This window comes from Trichosurus vulpecula, chromosome 8 (assembly GCF_011100635.1).
Source record: "Trichosurus vulpecula isolate mTriVul1 chromosome 8, mTriVul1.pri, whole genome shotgun sequence".
In the NCBI taxonomy this organism is placed as follows: domain Eukaryota; kingdom Metazoa; phylum Chordata; class Mammalia; order Diprotodontia; family Phalangeridae; genus Trichosurus; species Trichosurus vulpecula.
The window spans coordinates 34,958,966-34,983,258 of record NC_050580.1 but is presented as its reverse complement, the minus strand read 5'-3'; the positions used below and the strand labels follow the sequence as shown (position 1 = coordinate 34,983,258).

Genomic DNA, 24,293 nt, shown 5'->3' with positions numbered 1-24,293 from the left:
GGGTGAGTCAATATAATAAAAATGATAATTCTATCTGAATCAATTTACTTATTCAGTGCCATACCAATCAAACTACCAAAGAATTATTCGATAGAGCTAGAAAAAATAATATCGAAATTCATCTGGAAGAACAGAAGGTCAAGAATATCAAGGGAATCAGCGAAAAAAAAGGGAAGGACAGTGGCCTAGCTGTACCAGATCTCTGACTGCATTACAAAGTGGTGATCATCAAAACAGTCTGCTACTGGCTAAGAAGCAGAGTGGTGAATTTAGTGGAATAGATTAGGTACACAACGCACAGTAGTAAATCACCATAGTAACCTAGCAAACCCGAAGATCTAAGCTTTTGGGACAAGAACTCAGTATCTGACAAAATTATCTGGGAAAACTGGAAAGCAGGTTGGTAGAAACTAGATATAGATCAAACTAGGTATATACCAAGATAAAATCAAAATGGGTACATGATTTAGAGATACAGGGTAATGTCATAAGCAAATTAGGGGAGCATGTAAACTTTTACCTGTCAGATCTATGGATAAGGGAAGAATTTATGACCAAACAAGAGACAGAGTCAGGATCACGGGAAGCAAAATGGATAATTTTGATTACCTTTAATTAAAAGTATTTTGCACAAACAAAACCAATGTAACCAAGATTAGAAGGCAAACAGAAAACTGGGAAAAAAATTTACAGCAAGTTTCTCTGATAAAGGCTTCATTTCTAAAATACATAGAGAACTGAGTCAAATTGATAAAAATATGAGTCCATTCCCCAATCAATAAATAGTCAAATGATATGAACAGGTAGTTTTCAGAGGAAGAAATCAAAGCTATCGGTAGTCTTAAGAAATAATGCTCTAAATCACTATTGATAAGACGAATGTAAATTAAAACAACTCTATTAAAAAACCTATAAAATTGGCTAACATGACAGAAAAGGAAAATGTAAATGTTGGAAGGGATATGGAAAAACTAGGACACTAATGCACTGTTGGTGGAACTGTAATCTAGTCAAATCATCCTGGAAAATAATTTGGAACTATGCCCAAAAGTCCATAAAACTGGGCATACCCTTTGACCTAGTAATACCACTACTAGGTCTGTATCCCAAAGAGATCAAAGAAAAAGGAAAAGGACCTATATGTACAAAAATATTTATACCAGCTCTTCTTGTGGTAGCTAAGAACTGGAAATTGAGGGGATGTTCATCAAGTGGGGAATGGCTGAACAAGTTGTGGCATATAATTGTAATGGAATACTATTGTGCTATACAAAATGACAAGGGGGATGGTTGCAGAAAAATCTGGGAAGACTTATATGAACTGATGCAAAGTGAAGTGAGCAGAACCAGGAGAAGAGCAAACAGTAAAGGGCAATACTGTAAGGAGGATCAACTGTGAAAGGATTAGTTATTCTGATCACGACAATAATCTAAGACAATTCCAAAGGACTCATGATGAAAAATGCTATACGCCTCCAGAGAGACCAGATGAAGTCTGAGTACAGATTCATACATAATTTTTTTCACTTTCTTTGTTTTTCTTGCTTTTTTGGGCAACAAGGCTAATATGAAAATATATTTTATATTATTTCACATGTATAATTGATATGCATCTTGCAGTCTCAATGGGTGGGGGAGGGGATGGGAAGGAAGGAGAGAATTTACAACTCGATATTTTTTAAAAAACGAATGTTGAAAATAAACAATTTAAAAAAAAAGAAAGAAAAGAAACATAACTTTCACATGACTAAAATGGAGAGCTTTCTAACTCACTGGAGTTTTAACCCAGGCTAAGATAAATGGGAAGATAAAGGAGAAATCTGTGCTGGGATCCAAAACCACCAGTCCTGGAAATACTGGACAATTCCGCCTTGAGGCCCATCACAATTGGCCTATTCTAAAATGCACTGAGTTGGAAATAACTCTGCACTTCCCTGCACATAAGACAGGCAACATGAAGGCCTTTTATATACAATAACTTATGCTAAAACGTGGGTTGTTCAAGAACAAACATTTATCTGAGAAAAAGAACTTAAAATTTAACAAAAACTTTCTATAGAATATTTTAAACGAAGAATAAGCAAATCAGTGGGCTTGAAAGTTGTATATGTTGTATTTTTGAAACTGAGTGGCCAATCATAGGTGGCAAATGATAATGACATGCAAATGAAATAACTGATGAAACGGATGATGATTGTACCAGATGACAACTACCTATTTTAATTCTTGTTATCTGATTAAACCTCCTCTTAATAAGCTAAGGAAAAGAATATTCCCATAAAAAGGGGGGCGTCCTTTGCTTTATGAGCTAACCACTGAACCAGGTCCTTTCATTACCCCTATCTGCATCTGCACGGTGTTAACCACAAGAACTTGACAACATGTATTATTATCTGTCTCTGTAGTGCATGCACACCTCTCTATGGAGATACACTATGAAGGGGTGGGGGAAAGCAGATGTAAGAATAATTCAAAGTATCTGATAATCCAAATCTCTCATGAGATTTTGGAATGTACTTTCACACTTAAGAAGGAAGGAAGGAAGAAGCCTCTATTAAGCACTATACCCCAGGGCTGTGCAGGGAAATCAGATACAAAAGTAAGAGTTTCATCCCTCATGGAGTTTACTAGGATTCTAATGGGGAAGACAACACATTAGAGGAGCAGCTGCCAGGGATGGAGAATGTTGCCATAAGGCAGTTCACTGATGAAGCCTTTCCAAAAGGAATAATGGTGTCCATCTGATTAAAGTTCCCAAAGCAAGGGGGGAGGTAAATAGCAGCCAGGGCTGGGGTATTCAGAGATTTACTTCAAATTAAATCATGAAACCATGCTAATGATCTTCACTCTAGGAAGGATGAGGGGCTTCTCTGCTTCCCACCTCCACCATGTCAAGCACACTGGACCTCCAGATGATCCATGACAACTATCTAACCAGAGGAGCCACATCTCAGGGCCTCCCCAGAATGAATGGAGTAAGTGGCTGGTCGATGTTTCAAGGGACCAAGATTTCAACAAATCATCACATCATTCAAGACTAGAAGGATAGAGTATGAAGATGGCAGAATGAAGGGAGGCAAAGAAGCCTAGAGTACTAGAAAGGGTGAGAGGAGTTAATCACAGAATTTGGGCAAGAAGGAAAGTCATCTGGCCAGGGAATTGAGTGGCCTTAATGGAGTTCATGGGATTGCAAGTCTGAAGGTCTGTTTTCCAGGTAAGGGAGATATTTTAAGTGTATACAAGGGTATAAATCTGAGTAGAACACCAAGCAAGATGACACCTCATTCAAAAATAGCAAATCAGAAAAGAAATGTATCGTGTGATGATGATTCTTAACGAAGAAGATTATCAAAACTCAATCAATCAAGAGATGTGCTACAGAGAAAGTCTGGCACGACCATGTCATTCATTAACTGCTCCAACATACCAGTCTGTCTAGAAAAAAAAGGAAGACACTGGGAAAGGAGGCTGATGGACTAGAGCTTGTTTCCAGCTTCTTTGTCTTTCACCAGCTGCACCTCAGAGACCAGAACGGTCCACACTGGGCTCGGGAGCTCTGCCTTTTGATCACTCCTCCCTGGGAAAGGGCAGTGGGTGACTCATAAAGTTTAGAAATGAAACACACCCAAGTGCCTAAGGTCACAGAGATGGAGTAGATGGAAGGGACCTTGGGATGCTGGTTACAGAATCTCATCTAGCCCATGCAAAGTGCTTTTATTTCTCACTTCTGCTTAGGTGAAGAGAGCCATTCCCACCTTGCCTACATAATCTCTGAGAAAGGCGAGGGAGGTCTTTAAAAAACAAAAAACAAAAATCTGGCATCAAGAAACTACATAACACATGAATATTAGTGGCTGTTTCTTTCCAAATTTCTGTAAAAATTTAAATCCCAATACTGGCAGCAGAATAAATACTAGATTTGGAGCCAGGATAATCTTACTCATATTGGAACTCAAGTCACTTTATAGGGTCCTTGATTAGAGTCAGTCATATCAAATTCAACCAGTATTCTTAAGTCCAGACTGGTGTAGAGCATCATGCTTGAGCTGGGGAGGGTGAAAAGATGAAATGATAAGAATAATAAGCTAAAACAAGTTTGCAAGCTATGACATCTTATCTCACCCGATCATGACAGAAACTTCATGAAGAAACCCCTGTTTTACAGAAGAGGAAACTGAGGTGGCAGAGATTCCATGCCTTGCCCAGGGTAGCAAAGCTGGTTGGTGTCTGAGGTTAGATTTGAATGCAGGTCTAAAATCCCACCTTTTGAAGAAAGCCTATCCTGATCCTTCTCTCTGAAGATCACTTTTACTTTAGCCCATCTACTGTTAGTTCATACAGAGGGTTCACTTGTCTCTCCCATGAGATTAGAAGGTCCTTGAGAACAGGGACTGCATCTTACCTTTCAGGGAGAGGAGAGGAGAAGACAAAAACACAGAGATTGTGTTAAAACCAAATTTCCCTGTTGACTCTAACAATGAAGGATGGCTTAGAGGGAACAACTGGCACAAGGCTGCTCGGCTTGAGGGACTGTTCTCCAGTGAGGGGACCTGGGTTCAAGTCCTGCTTCTTCCATTTACATTACCTTGGGAAAGGGGCTTTGCTTCCTTGAGCCTCAGTTTCCTAGACTGTAAAATGGATGTGATTATACATGGGTGGCCTCCCTCATGTGGCTGTTGGGAAGAAAGCCTTTGGAAGCTTGGACTTGCTTCTTCTGTAGTAGAATCCCCTTATTGAAAGCCCTCATTAAGTCACTCCTCATAATAAACATATCTATTTCAAATAGTAGTAATACATATGGTTTATATAGATTTTCTTCTTAGTCGTTGGGCTAAGAGCGGACAGAGGCAAGCAGGTGGTAGAGAGCACCGAGCACTGGGCCTGGGGTCATGCAGACCCTCACTAGCTGTGTGACCCTGGAGAAGTCATTTCACCCCTATGTGCCTCGGTCTCTTCATCTATGAAATGAGAATGATGATGATGATGGCACCCACCTCCCAGGGACATTCTGAAGACCAAATGGTTTATATTGGTAAAATGCCTTGTAAATTTTAAAGTGATATATAAATGCTATTATTATTTACTATTAAGTAGAAAGGATAGTTTTTCTTGCCCAGTACCTAAAAAGTCCCATTCCCCCAAAAGTCTCACTGCCTGAAACAATTAGCAAAAGTCCAAGTTTTAATGATCTTCTCTCTCAAGTTGATAAAGTTGCCAAAATACTTTATTATATTTATTATGAGTAGAATAGCAGCTCTAATTTTCCACAAGAAGGAACTATTATGTATGCTAATACATTTCTATATCCAGTTTGTGAAAAAAAGAGGTTACAAGACTCTAAGACAGGCAACTTGGGGGAAGGAGGAAGAGCCAGTCCTGAGGCCCTACTTTGGACATATCAGAACTGGATGGATGGCCCTTGGTTCATCACAGAGACGACAAACTTGTCACACTTGGTTCCTGCTAAACCAGACTAAAACATAATTGGTGAATGTTTAGTAAAATAAATAACAATAAAATGAAACTGAGAAAAATATTCATTTAGGGTTTTAAAAGTCAATTCTGTAAGACCTGAAGTCCTTCCTTACCCAGGAGTTCCCTGTGCAAGGTACAATCTAAGACCCATGACATCGCTGCACTCCACAGCTTCCAAGACAAGAGAAATGATTCTGCAGAAGTTCCTGGAGGGGCCCAGAGGGGCCTACAATACGGCAACTGGCAAGGTGGAGGCTTGCTCCTTAAAAATCAGAGCTGAACACTTTGGAAGAGAGCCCACAAGCTAAGATGCTCCCTGGTCATTGGAAAGAAGGCCTCAGGCTGTAGCACAAATAGTGATCATTCCAATAATACTCGGAACTTGAATACTGTCTCAAGTGGACTGCTCTACAGGCATTTTACTACTTCATGGAGACCTTATTTTTGGATTATTCTCATATATCCACAAGGTAAATATACATCATCTCCTTTTTGCTTCTAGTAAAAAGAATGATTTGCTCAAATATCATAAAGCCAAAGGTGCTGGTTGAAAAAATAAATAAACAAACCTGGCAACAGCAGAAGCATATTTAATCACAATCAAGCATTTATTAAACATTTAGTGTATATCTGAAACCGTGCTAAAGGCTGGGAACACAAGAAGCAACAAACTAGTCCCTGCCCTCAAAGAGTTTACATTCTAACAGAGGAGACAACATGTAATTAAATAGGTATGTTTACAATAGAGTGTAGATACACAGTTAGACAGGAAGGTCTGGGGACAGGTAAGAGCCTCCAGTTAAAGGCAGCATTTGAGCAGGGTCTTGAAGAAAGCCAGAGATCTGAAGAGGAGGAAGAAGGGAAGAAAAGTATTCTAGGTATGGGGGGACCGCGATATGAAGCCAGGAAATGGAGGGAAGTATGTGCAGACTGGCAAGCAGGCGACTGAAGCTTGATTTGAGGGTGTGGAGGCCAAGAACGGGTAGGAAGAAGCCTGGTGCTAATAAAGAGCTTTAGGCCAAACGGAAGATTTTATGTTTAGTCCTGGATTTAACAGAGATCCATGGGAGTTGTAACCAGAATGGCCTTTGTTTTCTTTGAATGACTCAGCTTACCTCATTGAGCCTCTGAATGCTGTGGCTTGCTCTTCCGGGGCAGGAAGCCCAGAGAGCATGTCAGGAAGCAGAAAACTTCCTGTGTGATGAGTCATGGGGCTGGCTGAGGGGAGGTGTTAACGTCTACCCTAGGGGGAGGGGCCAAGTCAAGAACCTATTGGCCCTGGTCATTCAGGCGGTGCTTGATGATGTCAAAAACCCTATAAGAGGGGAGAGGATAGCTTGAAGCTCTCTCTTCCTGTTCCGGTTGGTGTGGGAGCAGCGGCAAGCAAGCGTGACTCTGGGCCAGCCCTTGCTCTTGGGCCGAGCCCAGATGTTGGTAACTATGAATTGTGTTGGGTCTGTCTGTTGATATTTGTAATTTGTTTGTATTTTGGTTTTGAGGTTCGGGGTGCTGGTTTGTTTTTTCCCCCGAACTAAATGAATGTTTTGAACCTCAGGGTGCTGGTTTTTTCCCCTGAAGTAAGTCAATGAATCTGTATTTGGTCTGTCTCTTGATGCTTGTCTGTATGCTCCCCTGAACTCACTGAATGCTAACTGAATGCTGGCGTTTTCCCCTGAACTAAATGAATGTTGTCTGTATGCTAACTGAATGCTGGATTAAAGTAAGCTGGTCAACCCCTTCACCATGCTTTCCTTGTTTAAGCAGATAAAAAGAACCTGTGCTTTCCCGGCAGCCTCCTGGGTGCATCTTATGCCCCCATCGAAGCTGCTAGCTGGTTTGTTAAAACAGGAGTTTATTGAATAGGGAGTAACATGGTCAGCCCTGAGCTTTAAGAAAATCACTTTGACTGACATGCAGAAGATGGATTGGAGGGATTTAAGTCCAGGAGAGAAGTGATCATTTGGACCTCCTGGCTTATCTACTAAGGACCTCACCTTTAAGAGAGAATAAAATCACTAATTTAAGGATACACTTAGAGGACTAGTGACAGAAATCAAAAGCTTTTTCTAAAGGCATGGAGTTACTAGTTGTAACTTATAGACAATTAAGGCTTTATTAGATGCACAAAATTCTGGGGGAAACTCATTAAACTAATGAAGAGAAGTTTCCATTTCAGTCAGTAGATCCACAAAAATAAAGAGAAGTCATTCCTTGGGGTATTTTTTATGCAAAAGATGTTAGGAATGAGGAAGATACTAACAAAAACACAAAAATCAAACCTACATATTGCCTCAACATGTTTAATATGAATGTTGAAACATAGTCTGGGGACCTCTATCAAATTTTGTATAGCTGACAGACTTCCTGAAAAAGTATTACTAAATAAAGAGCCTCCAAGGCCATTTGTTCCAATGTTATAGTTTTTCCAACCCCAAAGCCCAAAACATGGTCCTGATTAACAAAGATCTGATTCCCATTTCTAGCTGTCTAATTGCAGGAAAGACAATTAGTTTTCAAAAGAGGTTACTGAAGAAAAGCATTTTAAATATATGAAGTTTTGTGATTACTCAAGTCCTCCCGTACACATGCAGGAAAATAGTCTTACAAAGAGTAACTGTGTGATTTTCTCTGTGTGACTATTGCCAAGAAATCTATATACAGTTTTAATGAGAAGACTATATACCACACATCAAGGGCATCCTTGATGAGGATAATAGCAAGAAAATAGGCAGGTTTTCACAAACAACATTCTACAATAGAACATATCTTTACAACCACAAAAGTGAATAGAAGATATTGAGGACCAAGATCCTATGCTGCTTGTTTGTGGATGATGGAAAAGCATTTGAATCCCTAGAGTGAGGTTGTGTTCCAACAAAGTGTCGGTCATTCACACATCCAAATCAGGAGAGTTTGAAAGACACGACAAGGATAATTTATCTCAGGTATGAACTACTAATTATTAATATCAAGTTAAGTATTAAACAGGAAGGCACTACTGACATGCCAACGCTGAGGTCTCCCAGGGGCAGTTTGTGTACTGACTGATTAAACGCTGGAACTCTACCGGGCCTGCTCAATGACATCTGCAATCATTCCTGCCGACTAGAAACCGAGATGATGAAGAATGCCCATTGTCGAGCCTAGGTGTGGCTGGGTACACGCCACGGAGAATCAGCTCCTCGGTGTGCAGACCTGGCAGACACATCTTAAATGGATGAGTTGGGCTCTTAGTAGAACAGGAGGAAGGAAAGAGGCTAGATGGCCCTTCACATGATCGATCCTAGATTTAGAGCTGGAAGCAACTTCAAGAAGTCAATGAGTCCAATTCTCTCATTTTTCTAATAATGAAATTGAGGCCAGAGAGGGTAAGGGACCTGCTTAAAAAGTGGCACGTCTTCTTTTTAAGGCCCCAAGTGTCTCCCTGAAATTAATCTCATCTTTCCAACACCAATATTCTTCCTGCAATGGGGAACGACTCTGAGTCACAGAATATGATGGTCTCCCAAGAAGTGAAGCTGAGGATTGCTCAAAGGGCAATGGAAAGGTATGTGGTGGGCATGAGCAGACTAAAACCCATTTAAAAAGAGGAACTATATGGAAGAAGTGATGGAAGGGTTATCATTGATAAGGTACTGGACTGCAAAAAGCAGTGAGCACCCCTATAATGAGTAAGAGGGTCAAATATGGCCACTAAAAAAAGGCCATCATCACACACTGAGTGGACCTCTTTGTGTAGATTTATGGGAAGACATACAGAAGAGTCACTCAGGATGGGAAGGCACTCAGGAGCTCTAACATCAGACATCAGATAACAGATCCACTGATGTATGGAATACTGGCCATCACATTTGCTTACTCGGAAGCACGTGTGGTAGGGCAGAGAAGGCCCTTTGGGGCCCTTTGGGTTAGAAGACCAAGGTTTAAATCCTAGGTCTACCATTTACTAGCTATGGTGTCCCTCTGTACAATCCAGACAATGGTATTTGCACTCAGCTCCATCCATTGCATTTGGAGATCAAATGCAATAATGAATGTCCAGGATAGGGATAGAAGACTCTGGGTTGAGGAAATGCCTTTCATTAATAAGGACTGATACTTCGTCTGTAACTTATGGTCTTGAAGAAAGGGTTCTTAACCCTTTTTTCCTCATAGACCCTTTTAACAATCTGGGGAAGCTTATGGACCCCATCTTGGAATAAAAGTCCATGGCCTTCATAAGTGAAAGGAATGCCAAAAGTCAGAGGGCAGCCAAATAAAGCTGTGATTTTTCCTATCTGAGTTCACAAACATCCTGAAGCCTCTCTGTGGACCACTCTGACTCAGAGTTGTTACATGCCCAGGGTCACATTGCCAGTATGTGTCAGAAGGGGCTTGGATTCAGGTCTTGCTTTCAAGGCTGGAAAAATGCAAATCATTTTTTGAACTATAAATTATCATCAAGGCACTATTAGTATTGCTTCAAAACTTCAAAGAGCTGGGATATCATCAGTGTGGACAAACCCTCTACATCGTGGTGTGTCTTAATGTGATGTCATGGACAAAAGAATTGAGAACCTAGTAGCCAAGCTTGCTGGTGAATCTCTCTGAACTCTGCAAGACTGGTCTTTGGACAGCAGATGCCCACAGCTCTGCTGACTTGGGCTTGGAGATGCACAAAGTGAGGGTTATGGCTCCCTGTACTTTTCCCAAGGGTAACAACTTCAGGGATCACAGAACTTCTCTGCCTAATGACCAACGTCCAGTTTCATACCCTAGAAATGTGAGTTTATCTTGCTGAGTGATAGACCATCTGTGGGCAAACCCTATACACATCCTCTTTCCCACCTAATTCTTTTAGGAGGCACCACATAACTATTTTATATCTTCTCTATCTGGCATATACCCACATATGTTATACGTTTTCTTCCCAGATAGAATATAAGGTACTTAAAGGCAGGGGTGCCACACCTTTGAATTTGTATCTCTGGCACCTAGCACAATGTCAGGGCATGCTATTTAGCAGAGGTTTAAGAGGCTTCTTGATTAATTGAGGTGTGAGAGAAGGACTTGAGGAGGGGCAATCTGGCATTTTGGTGTAAAATTTGTAATTTTCCCTCAGTCTAAATTACTATTCATACCAATAACTTTATCTGGATCAAGTGCACCCTCATTTCCTTTTGCCAAAAAAGATTTTGGTGTACATGTCAATATACAAGTGTAATTCTCATAAGAATTATGAATTTCATGCCTACTTGCTGTGTGAAACAAGGAAACAAAACTTTGAAGGCCACTTAGTACAGTCAAGGAGCATCAAATCAACTTCCCACCCTACAGCCCATGTAGAGTGAGTGATGTCTAGAGATAAAACAGAACCCCCTCAGAGAATGCCGGCAGGCTTGCTGAAGATGCTGCCTGCGTGAGGAAATGTTGGCATTCCACATCCACGAAGCAATTTGTGTCAAGAGAAGAAATAAACAGTGGGAAGGCCGACAAGGGCCAAAAGCAGTTAACCTGTTCAGACAGTCTGAATTTGCTTTGCAAATTAAAGCCTTCAGGAGGAAGTTTTCTGTTTTGGAAAGGGTTATTTTTAAAAGAGATGTCAGAGAGGCCTTTTCTCTCAGCAATCCTCAATTCACTCTAGTTCAGATGATAGTGTCCAAAGATTCCTTTTTTCTTCCTGGTAGCTCAGCTAAGCCACCCCTGGCATCTCAAAATGCAGCTGGGTCCTTCCCATCTCCTTTCATAATGCTTTATACCCTCTTTAACTAGGGTGGTGATACATATTCAAGTGAATTTTCTTCTTCTTGATTACATAATCAACAAAATTTCCAGTTAAGTCACTTGAAGCTGAATCAGTTCTAAGAGACTAAAGGGGGCAGTGATATGATAAGAGGGAATATGCTTTCCTTTGTAAAGTCAGCACATGCCAAACAGGGAGGTAAGGGGCGGGTGAGAACAGGAGTATATCAGCTCTGCAAAAATACCCCAAATACTGCCATTTTTCACACTGTTTTATTTTCAACAACATAACTCCATTTCTTACTCCAACCTAAGAGTATACTTTTAAATTCATTTTTACCATGTATATTTGGAATTTGATTACTAGATGGTCCCTGTTGTAATGGAAACCTGATCTCATAAAATCCTCCAAAGAGGACAGGAGATACAATCCTCTCAACTGCTAAGCCTTTCAGGCCATTTCTCTAGAGTACTTAACATCCTGTTCACACACACACAGATCCATCTTTGGATATTAGAAGATGACATAATGAACTCCAACATTAGTCTCCCTGTCCATTTTAGAAACTCCCTACCCCATCAATAATACATATTTTCAACCATCATCTTATTTATTAATGAACAACTTTTAGCATACACCTATTTAAAGAGAGGACCCTGTTTGTGAGATGAGTGATAATAACCTTTAGTAATTTATCCATTAACCATTAATCAAAAGTTCAAATGTATATATATATTCCTTATTGTTTATTCAAATTTTTAAGTAGAAAAATCAAGATGTAGCATCTTACCAGCTGTTCAGTTAATAGAACTCAAAAAATATATTTACTGTGATTTAACTGTTCTCATGTAAGTCAGCATATACATTTTTTCAGAAAGTGTTATCTACAATGAATGTCATTGCCAAATATTCCCATTAGGAATTTTAAAAAATCAAAATCACTACTTGCCAAGTGTTCAGGAAGAAGGACAAACTACTTATATAGATCTTGACCTACAATATTCTGCATAGAAAATACCTTTTAATTAGGTAAGAAAAAAGCACAGAGAAAACACTTTAGGAGGAATAAGAGAAAAGTAACAATGAAAGAAAAAGAAGTGCCAAGATCACTGCAAAATAAGTTTAGAACTACTTGGAAGGAATGAAGAATAAATTGTCCTTTTCTCATTTACTTGGGAGAGAAAATGGTGCCAAAAATGTATGGCCCATCAGAAATCCACAAATGGAAACATTTGTTTGAGGCAGTGCCAGCTCCTGGCCCTTCTCTGGCCTTTCCAAGTCTGACCTGCATCACTGACCTTGTAGGGACACGAGCTGTGGTACAGAAATTCAGGACTTATGCTCCTCAGCCGAGAAGCTTTCTGGAGACTAAGCAAAGACAACAATCACTGGAGACACCCATTAGGGTGAATTTCACTTTGATTTTGATCTGTTAAAACATCTTAGATTGAGATCAAAGTATATACCACTCAAAAAACTAAGCATTCCAAAAGAATGTGTTCTCTTTCCGTCTCCTTTCTCCTCCTTTCTTTCTCCCCCCTCTTCCTCCCACCTTCTCCCTCTCCTTAATCCCTCTGTCCATCTCTCCCTCCCTCTGTCTCTGTACCTCTCTCTCTCTCTCTCTCATTGTCACCCACCCTTCCTCCCTCTTAATACAAAAAGCTGTTGGTTACAAATGAACTCCAACACTGAGGCAGCACATCCAAACTGGAATAGTTTCCATTTAAAGTATATTGGGGGCAGGGAACTAACTTGGATATCCTTATTGTTTGAAGCTTAAATTATTAAGGAGGTTTGTCATCAAAATAGATAAAAGATTCTCATTTGACCCTAACACCCTCCACCACAAATAAATAAGTCCAACTATCACTTAGTTTTGGGCAAACTACAATCAGTTAGCACAAAACTTCACAGAGTTGTAAAGCACTTAGAAATTGTTTGGTTCAATCCTCTGTTTTAACAGATGAGGGAACGGAGAGCCAGGGAAGGAAAGTGATGAGCCCCAAACCATGTAAGTAACAGAGCAAAGGTTTGACTCTAGCTCGTGCTCCAAGCCCAAGCATCTTTTTCATTATGCCCACAGACTCCCAGGATTGACCCAGTGAGCTGAATTTTACTTTTTTAAAAATCAAAATACAATTTTTAGGTTTTTATTGTTTTAAGAAATATAATGAAAAAGAATTTTCCAAAATAATCAGAAGCAGATTCTCTGATCAGAAGAAACAGATTGCTTTTTAATAACTATAAAACCAAATACGCTGATCTTTAAGTTAAAATGTTATCTTTACAAATCAGCTCATAACCTTGAGTGAAGTAAGTCATTTCAGAAAGGATACAGTTAAACCCAGACCAGGCAGCCAAATAACAAAACAGCCAACCAAATCACTATAAAATTAGTCAATAAGATGAAAAACTCCCACTTCACAATCACCTGCCATTCTTTAATTAGCCCAGAAGTAAAAGGCCAGTTTCTACAAAGAAGAGATTAATAATTACCAAGCAGCTTCCCATTTAAAAACTAGATATTCACCAACACAAAAGACAGCTAGTCAAATTGGTGTAATAGTTGAGCATCTCCCAGTACTGTGAGTACTTTAAGACCAAATGCTGAGGAATTGAGCAAAGTTTCTCTTAAGTGAACTATCCCAGAGAAGCACAGGACACATTTTCCACTCACACAGTCAGAAATATTACAAAGAATCAAATTCTCAAACAAAAGCATAAGGCGATTCTTACTGCAGTAAGCCAAAGAAAGACGAAGTCTAAACTGAAGAATGTACTCACGATCTTCCCTTCACTGTTTCCAGACACAATGGATCAGAGACTTAATTGCCTAAGAGCCAGTTTCAATATAAGCAGTGTTCATCAACAGTCTCTACTGAATTAAAGGAACTCTTTAAAAATCCTATCCTCTAGCCCTCCCCTCCCACAGTCTGTGGTCCCAATGGAGACAGCTTTAAGTCTGGTGATGGGAGGTAATCCTAACATTTCCTCTCCATTACCATGGCAGAAAAACAGCTTTAGAAATCTATTTATGCCAAAAAGAAACACAATGATGTATCTGAAATCATAATAACTAATCCAATATCAGAAGACACATTTAAGGTTGTGTCTGTTTCCTGGGTTACCATAAGAAAGAACAGACAGAAATGGCCTGAAAAGATATACTGACTTCCCACAGATAGGAAGGAAAAAAAGCATGCGGTGGGTATTCCATGGAAGGGTCACAGCAAGGATGGGGAAGAACCAGGAAGATTGATCAGGCAGGCAGGGCATGACACTCCATGAGTGAAGGAAGTATTGATGCAGATATCACACAGAGTTACCTGGGGACGGAAGCAGGTCTCCAGCACAGGGCAAAGGTACTCTTTAAAAAACAAGGGAAGAGTAAACCTACCAGCGCTCTCCACTCATTGCAGCAAGGTTGTCATCCTCACCATGCTAAGCCAACAGTCAGATTTCAGCTAATGGACCATGAAAGAACAGACATAATTACTCACATTAGGGTGCAACCACTTATTTCCTAAAATAAGTCACACATAAAATCATATCTAACTTCCTAGCCTTAGACTTAATTCAGAGACTGATATATTAGAATACAGCATGAAAAATTCAATTACTTATATCAAAGTCTTCCATCATAAGGGCCAAATTCACTGAGATGGGTTAACTTGTTCACTTTTATCCCAGACACTGCCTTAAAATATAAGACAGTCAGGTATGCTATTAAGTCTACAAACAGAGAAGATGATTTAAATTAAGAAATAAAAGACACCATATTTCACAGAAAAGTGCTGTGGACACATGGAAAACTTAGAAGCCATGTGAAAAGTGAAAGAAATTTAAAACATTATTTTAGAAGCAAAGGAACATTTTTTTCTAAGGGTTTAAAAGAACAAACAAATCTGTTTTCTGATCACAAGAAAATGCATCAGAGCATACACATGTTAATTAACCACACTTTCAAAACATGAGAAGAAAATTAATAGCCAAAGCAGGGAAATATAGATTCATTATAAATCCTGCCATAGAAATTCTACTAGGAACTCAAAACACCAGACTTCTAAAGGCACTTATTCTTTGCACTGGAGGAGAAGGGAAGAGGAATGGATATTTATTTTCAGCCGAATTTAGCTCTGGGTCTAACGTCCCCTTATTTGGTGTCTGGTGGAAGAAGTGCCCTGCCTCTGAACCTCAGGCTCCCCCATTTACACAATGAAGGTCCTATACGTGTCTCAGCGGTGCACCGCGTGAACATGAGCTGCTGCTATCACACTGGCAGGTCGTCTGTTTGGCTGGTCAATATTGCCTGGGCGCCAGTGCAGCACTCAGGCAGTCCATTAACTAAGAGACACTTTGGACCATTTCGATTTCTGGTCGTCCATGTCTGACAGTGTCTTTGGGGCCACTTCTGTCTGACAAGCATGTTAAGAAGGCATGCAATTAGTAACAAGAAATGATATCTTAGTGTTTCTTCAAGGAGAGATCAACTTGATCTGCTTTGCCAGAGAAGTCAGAAACGGTGTGTGGTACAGAATGGCCAGGCAGCCAGATGCTGAGGATGAGGAAACATAGTTCTCAAGTGGTCCTCCCCTGCCTGTACCCTGAGCCACTGTCTTGTGGCTGAGAAAGCAACTGAAACTCCCTTCTGTACTGAAATTGGTCACTTTCAGTCTCATCTCGTCCAATGAAAAAACTGACATTCAGTTTTCAGGATATGATAGCTGGTGTTCACTGTGTGGATCACCTGCATTTCTAATTCCAGCCTGGCTTCTCCTTTCCAACAAGCACACTTCTGGCCTGATACAGCCCTCCCAGGGGGATGAAAAGCTGGAAGCCATCCCCTCTCATGTTAGTGCCTTCCCTCTGAGATCATCTCCAATTTATCCTGGCCTCATGGTATTTATACACAGTTGTTGGCCTGTTGCCTCTTCCATTAGAATCTGAGCTCCTTGAGGGCTGGGATTGTTTCTGCCTTGGTGTCTGCTTAGCACAGGGCCTGGCACAAAGTGAGACCTTAACAAATGCTTGTTGACATGAAGAAAAAGAGATAACACCCCCATTTTATAGATGGGAAAACTGAGGCCCAGAGGGTTTGAAGCCACACAATTCCTAAGCAGTGGAGCCAGGATTCAATCACAAGTCCAAATTTCAGTGCTGCTTCTGCTGCACCACATGCACCAGGGGGCTGTGATGGTTAGACATTCCCATGAGAGTCTACTTACCCTTTCTCCACTTTCTCTTCTAAATAAAAGCTTGGCAGCAAGTGGAAGGAAGACCTTGGAATCATCTTGAATATTGAAGAGGAAGTATAGCTGCCAATTATTTTAATGAACTGCCTGAAGTCATGTGTACTAGCTTGAATTGGTTTGCTTCCACCCCACCCTCCACCCCCCAACCACTTTCCATAAGGCTCCAGAGCCTCCTTCCTTCTGTAGCAAAGTTGTTCATTCTTAAGAAGGCGCAGTTCAGGAGGACCTGAATTCAAATCCGGCCTCAGACACTAGACACATTTACTAGCTGTGTGACCTTGGGCAAATCACTTAACCCCAATTGCCCTGCCTTCCTCCTTCCAAAAAAAATTTTAAAAAAAGTACAGTTCAGCTCTGAAGTTGTTTTTGGTCCCTGCCTCCATCAGAATTCTTTACAATGCTGCAGTCACTGTATAACTTCTTGTCCCCATTCGCTTACTTCACTCTGCATCTGCTCATACAAGTCTTCCCAGGTTCTCTGTATCCATGCTTTTGTTTTTTCTTACGGCAAAATAATACTCCATTACACTATGATATGAAGTTCATTCAGTCATTCCCCAGTTGATGGGCACTCTCTTATTTCCAGGTCTTTGATACAATAAAAAGTGCTGCCACAAATATTGTACATGTGGGTCCTTTGCTTTAGTCTTTGATCTCTTTGCTCCAAGGGTACTATCCTACTACAGGTCCTCATCATTTCTACCTAGACTATTATAATAGTTTGCTGGTCTCTCTGATCTCAGGCTCTTTTCCTCTCTAAACCATTTCTTACAGAGTTGCCAAAATCATTTCCCTAAGGCCAGGTCTGATCCTGGTAGTTCTTTACTAAAAAATACTATTATCTATGACAAAGACAAATTTCTGAGTTTGGCACTTCAGGCCCTCCACCACCTGATTCCAATCTACCTTTCTAGACTTACTTCATAATATTTCCCTTCATATAGTCTACACTGCACCCGCTATTCAACTCTACCTGTCAGAATCTATTTTCCTTCAAGGCTCAGTATCATCCAAAATATAGGCCAGAGTCACCTAGCCTACTGATGAGTGTATTCACTGTCCTGGCTCTCATTTGCTCCTCTAACACTATCTTGTATCAGACTCTTCTGTATAATTGGGGCACCCTTGCTTCCAGTAAAATGCTCCTTTTAAGAGAAAAGACTGCTATTTTTTATTTTTCTATCTCCACTGCCCAGTCCAGTGCTTTGCACACACAACAGGTATTTGGTGGGTGTTTGTTGAATGAACGCTAAATGAATAAGCAGGAAAAACAATATACTGCATTTCTAAATAGTTTTATGTTATCTATATTGCTACTTCTTTCAAGGCAAGGACAGCACAGTTGATTGCATTACTGACCTATATTACATAAAGCTCATCTCTCCTGCTCTGTATTCATCAGTAATAGAAGAATGGTCAAAGCCATCAGATGCATCTTCATAGAAATGAATATACATAAAACATTTATTTAGCTAGCTGGGTATGCACATGAAAATAAAAGAGGAGGAAAAAGATGCCTGTGGTCTCAATCTAGCTCTAAAGTCTCAAGTCCTTTCTTAATTTCACTAGATGGTTAATTTACTTACTGGGTATAGCTGGAGAGTAGAGGGTCACTGCAGAGAGCACGGGGAATACCTCCAATGCAAAGTCAGCCCATGAGAAGTTACAGGAAAAAAGAGAAGAAAACAAGGCCCAGTGAGGAGTGGGCAAAAGCGGGGACTTCTTCTAAAGACCTTGGGCCAGACAAGGCTGAGTCTGGATATTGTTTCCACTGAGCCCTGGAAGGCATCTTCTAAGTGCAGATCAAAGAGCCACAACGTGACAAGAGAGGGAAGAAAAGGGAGGAAAATCAACTAAAAATAAGCTTGTCAGTCAAGAGCCTTCCTGCTACCAAGCTTAGCAGACACTGTCCCTCTACAGAGAACTCAGGCTCTCAGTTTCAGCAAGTATGGAGGACAAGGGGAAAAATCAGAGTAAGCCGATGAGTGTTCAGTTTGGGTTTTTTCTACAATCCAGTTACAAGCGTGTGCATACAGGGCACAGGCTGGCTGCCTCATTACAAGAAGTAGGTGGAGGAATCCATCTCTCCAAAGGTTATGTTCCTTAAAAGAATGACAGAAATGCTTCAAGGGGGAACAACAGACAAAGATGTGCCCAGGAAGGGCCATGACCAGGTGGTTAAAGATTATCTCCTGGGGATGTAGACAGGGCCGGTGTTAACCTTACAAGAACAATACACAGTTAGGTTCCCTTTCTGGTACATGAAGAAGACTGAAGACATATTTAATAATGCATTGAACTACTTATCTGATAAAGGCAAAGAGTTTCCTTAGGTTGAACACGTGCTTCCTCTTTAGAAGAAAAGAATTAGCATTCACTATGTTGGTATATTTCTCATTCTGAAAGATGCCACTGAAGTTCTGGCCTAGGAATTACTGATAAAGGCCTCACCTGCATCACAGACTTTTGCTATGGAAATTACCAATCACTGAAGGCTGTATTGTTTACAAATGCCTTTAAATTTGATAGGAAGAATTTTTCAAGGATTTATTTTAGTGAATACATTCAATAACTGGTTATGGGAAGAGAAAAAGCATTAATTATAGAGGAATGTAATTCTTATGTGAACAAAAAAAATGAGCCCAAGTGTTGGAAAACATTGCCTGAGGGTCTGGCTGATTCTCTTTTCCTTTGGATTGCAGCCTGGCTCTGAACTTGCTTTGTGCAGAGGACATTAATTCTGGGTCCTATCAGTTTTACCATTATGGGCTATTTTTAAAGTAGGAGAGAACCAGGGCTTTACCTTAGGCTCTCATTCACAGGATGCTGCCTCTGACCACAACCTAGATCCCTGATCTCTGACCCTCAGCACGTGGTCTAGGAGTCAGGCCTCCCAATCTCCCTTCGGGCTTGGGGCTGGAGAAAGAACTAATTGACATAATCAACAAACATTTGTGAAGCAGCAACTGTACCAGGAGTTGGGCTAGGTGGTAGAGATATACAAAGATGGGGGAAGAAACAAAACCCCAAACAGTCTGTACCTTCAAAGAGCTTACTCTTTGGAAGGAGAAAGCATGACTACACAGAAGTATACAGAAAGTGGATACACAATCTAAACAACACAATACAAGATAATTGGAAAGGAGTGTGTGTGTGTGTGTGAGAGAGAGAGAGAGTGAGAGAGAGAGAGAGACAGACAGAGAGAGACAGACAGAGAGAGAGATCAATATAGAAGTGTGTATTTGAGCTGGATTTGGAAGGAAGCTAGGAATTTCAAGACAGGTTAGGAGGCTAGAGGAAGGCTGGGACAAAGACAGAGACACAAGATGGAATGTCATGTGTGAAGAAAAGCATGGACACCAGTCAGGCTAAAACAAAAAGTTCACAGAATGGAGTAAAGTTTTAAAAGTTTGGAAAAACAAGATGAAATGAAGTTGTGAAGAACTTTATAAATGAATCTTTATAAATGAATTGTGCTTCAATCAATTAATCATCAAGGGTTTATCAAGTGCAGTGCCAGGCACTGGGCTGGCCTCTGGGGATACAACTGTCAGCCAACCAGCATAGATTAAATACCTACTGTGTGCCAGGCACCATGATAAACTCTGGGAATACAAAGAAAAGCAGAATTCAGTCCCTGCTCTAGATGTTCTCAGAAGGAAGGTGCTGAGATTACGGAGGGCAGAATAAGGCTTCTTGCAGAAGTGGGGATTTTCATGGAGCCTTGGAGGAAGCCAGGGAGGCTAGGAGGTGGAGATAAGAAGGGAGGGAATTCCAGGTATGTGGCAAAGCCAGTGAGAATGGAGGAAGCTGGGGACGTGGAATGTCTTGTGGGAGGGACTGCAAAGTAGCCGGTGTTCCTGGATTGCAAGAGAGTAAGGTATAAGAATACTGGAATGGGAGGAAGGGGCCAGGTTAGAAAGGGCTTCTGAAGCCAAAGAAAAGGTGTTCATTTTGATCTTGGAGTTTAGTGAACGGAGGATGGGCCGTGGGGTGATTGCCGGATGAGTGGGAGATGGACTGGAGTTGGAAGAGACTCCACAAGCAGACCAACCAGCAGGCTATTGTGCAGTCCAAGCACAAGGCATGAGGGCCTGTGCCAGATGTTAGGAAGGCAGAAACAACAGGACTAGACAGACGATGGGATGTAGAGGCTGAGAGAGGATGACCTCTAAGTAAAGGGCCTGGATGACTGAGAGGATGGCAGCAGCCTCCACAGTAACAGGAAGCTTAGGAAGAAGAGAAAGTGTTTAGGACTGAACCCGTCTAGGGGACATCCAATTGGAGATGTCTGATAGATAGCTGCAGATCAGCTAAAGGTCAGGGCTGAACAAAGAGCTGAGAGTCATCAGTATCAAGGTGACTAGTGGAAGCAGGGAGTTGATGAGATCACCAAGTGAAACAGTATGAAGCAGGGATTTCCTAGAAGTCCAAATCCACCTCTGTTTGTGTAGAGCTAAGAATGGTAATTTAAAAATGTAAAACCATACCTGGCTCATTGCTTACACAAAAAATGGGGAGTGGGCTGGATTTGGTTTGACAGGGAGTTTGCCCATCTCTGGCAGAGAAGAAAAGAGGTGATGAGTACAAAGATTGAAACAATTCCAACTTGCAAGAAGCTCACATTATGAGGAGGAAGACAAGTGAATATGAAATCTGCACACACAGCATTAACAGGAAGTGAATAAATGTAATGTAGCCAAGAGGTGCTTTGGGAGGGGGACAGGAGCAGTTTTTTTGGTTAGCATTCTGGCAGAGCTTTAAGGCTTGTAAAGCCCCTGATCCACTATCTTCCTGGACCCTTGCCACTCTGGGAGGCACATGCCATTCTTTATCCCTGAGACTTGGCCAGGGTCACCCAGCTGAAGCAGAGTCTGAAGCCAAGTGTTCCCAATTCAAAGCTCAGTGTTCTTCCCCTCTTCGCCAATGTCATAGCAAAGGCTTCGTGCAGAAGATGGCTCCTGAGCTTGTCCTTAAAACAAGAGGGATTCTCTGAGGTAGAGGTAAGGAGAGAACAGTGCATTCTAGGCCCCAGGTAGTAGGGAGCTACTGGAGTTTAGAGAGAAGGGGAGTGACATTGGCAGATCTGTGGATTTGGGAATAACATCATTCCGACACAGGTGGGGCAGGCCTCACAAAATTTTTCTAAAACAGACTCTAAGTCTATTCCATAAATACTTGCATATTCTAGGATTAGCAAGGGAAGAAACTTGTGGTAAAGACCAGATTAGGGAGGTGGGAAGGGGACAGACCTGGGGGATGGGATGACTGAAACTTGGCAGAACCTCAGGGAAGCAGTCCTACACCCCACCTTGGGAGCCAGCGAAATCCCTTCTCTTTTCATCACTGCCGCTCAGATTCCCTCTGCCTCCCCTGCAGTACCAGCCAAACAAAGAATGGTCAGTTCCCTCGATTTCCTCATGGCCCCTGTTTGCCCTTCAGGATTCTGAAAGCTCAGAGCCTGTCCTTCAGTGCTGCAGTTCTACATCTCTCTCCTCCTCTCTAGGCCCACCAGTCCCCTCTGAGGATTCTCCTAGGTGATCCCCGCTGCTCTGGCCTCCCATTCCCTCTTCTAGAGCTGTGACCTTATCGTCAACCAGTTAAGCCACACACGCTAACCCTTTTCCCACCCTTGTTCTTTCTCTTCGTCCTGTGCCAATCTCTGCTGCCTCTAAGACCGCTGGTCCTCCCGCTCCCACAAGCTGCTTCTCCAGGTGAAGACACTGAAGTGAAGAAAAGGCAGGCCTCACTTTACATAATAAATGCTTCTGGAGGAGTAGATGGTAAATTTATTTCATAAACCAAGCACTGCGGGTGCTCACTATTCAGCATAATCCAATGATGAATTTATATGCAAAGCAAATAATCACAACCTCATTTATTTGATTTGTGAACCCAGATTTTCATATATTGGATATGCCTAAAGCAAGACACAACTGGATATTTATCTGGGAAAACAAACATACTGTGGAATGCTTCACCTTCTTGAAATACACCAAAATAATTCAGCTAACTTAGTACTTTCATAGCTGCGGTTTTAGATAATGAAAACTAATATCACAGGCTGCATAAACACTGGTACTTAGAGAAAAAGACAACAAATTCTCTTAAGCAACCAGTGAGAGTAGAAAGAAATAAATGCACGTTGAAAAATGATTCAGACATTCCTCTGAGCAACAGCAACAAAAAGATGGAGAATCCATGAGCATTTAAAGAGTTGACAGTGCGAAGAAGTAAAAAATGTCTTGATTAAATTATCCAAACAAAACAAGAACAGAAGAAAAAGTTTGTTGCATCCAATAAATATACCACTAAATAATCGAGGAAAATTAAAATAAATTCTAAAATAGACTATAAATCAATGAGCTAACCCACAAATATTTGCATATTCTAGGGACAAAAGGTCCCCCAGGATTCCTAGGGGTATACATAGTCTATACTGAAGGAGATTAGCATACCAAACCTGATCACTTGCTTTAGCAATACCTATGGTATCATTTTGTTTCTTGGTCTAGACTTGTAATTTCATCCGTGTGCAGAACTTGTATGGAAACTTGCTCCCCAAATGAAGACTGGCATTTCATTTCTAATTTCTATTGTTGAAGGAGTTTCTGGGGCAGAGAGAGACTAAGTCACTTGCCCAGGGACATAGCCAGGATGCTTCAGAAGTAAGAGGTAACCTCAGGCCTTCTACCCTCCAAGGTCAGCTCAGGGAATGGAAGATGCTCCTGGCCCATACTCTTGACTTGAAAATGGAAGAAGAGCCACCGGCATCGCCAGAAGCAAGGTCTGGGTTCCCTAATGCCATACTCTTCTGTCTAGCACAAAATTCCTTTTTCATGTGAATGGCTAGCTGCAAACCAAAGAAGGAAGTGCAATAGGATGATCTTTCCTACTGCTAAAATAAATGTGTCCAACCTGTTTTAGCAGGTCTTCATTCTGGTTAATTCAGAAGAATAGGTAATTTTTTTTTTAATATTTGAGAAATCCAAGGGCCTTGTTACTGTTCAGTAGTTTCAGTCATGTCCAACTCTTCATGGCCCCATCTGGGGTTTTCTTGGGAAACCCCAGATCATTCCCTTCTCCAGCTCATTATACAGATGAGGAAGCTGAGGCAAACAGGGTTAAGTGACTTGCCCAGGGTCACATAGCTAGTAAGTATCTGAGGCCAAATTTGAACTCAGGTCTTCCTCACCCCACATCAAATAAGTTAGTATGTGATTCCCAGAGTAGGAACCCTAGTCAAACATAGAGCTCTCTGTTGCAGCAGGGGAACACCTGCCTAGGGCATATGTGGACATGCAGGCCAGGCATTAATTCACTGCTCCTTTTAATGGTGCTGCCCTAGATCCTCTTTCCTCTATACTGCAGAATTCCAATAGCAGAGATTCTCATGGCTGGGTAGCTAAACAGTGGTACAGTCCAGTGGTTCCCATTTAGTGCTTCACAAACTCTTTGGGTGTTCATGGTGATGATCCAACAGGTTCATGCTAGAAAATGCTTTACCCATGTCTTAAGCAGTTAAACAGGGTTGCTATTGGCTCAATGGATAGAGTCCTGGGCCTGGAGACAGGAAGACCTGAGTTCAAAACTAGACTCAGACGTGTAGTAGCTCTGTGACCCTGGGCAAGTCACTTAACCTCTGTTTGTGTAGGAGGCAGCTAGGAGGTTCAGTGGACACAGTGCTGGGCCTAGAGTCGGGTAGACATGAATTCAAATCTGACTTCAGACACTTAGTAGAAGGAAATGGCAAAACACTCCAGTACCTTTGCCAGGAAAACCCCATGGACAGTGTGGTCTACAGGGTTACGAAGAGCTGGACGCAAATGAATGACTGAACAAAG

At 41.3% G+C, this 24,293-nt stretch overlaps 1 protein-coding gene across 5 annotated transcripts in view; it reads right to left on the bottom strand.

Moving 5' to 3' along the window:
• The window catches only part of PEAK1 (pseudopodium enriched atypical kinase 1), a 275,075-nt gene that overhangs the window by 174,488 nt on the left and 76,294 nt on the right, over window positions 1-24,293 (bottom strand). The window contains exon 1 of one of the 5 annotated variants that reach the window (XM_036734158.1): window positions 14,595-14,632. The exons of the other annotated variants lie outside the window; for them this stretch is intronic. The gene's annotated coding sequence lies outside the window, so the exon portion shown is untranslated. Of the gene's footprint in view, window positions 1-14,594; window positions 14,633-24,293 lie in introns of those variants that run through there. 5 annotated transcript variants of the gene reach the window in all.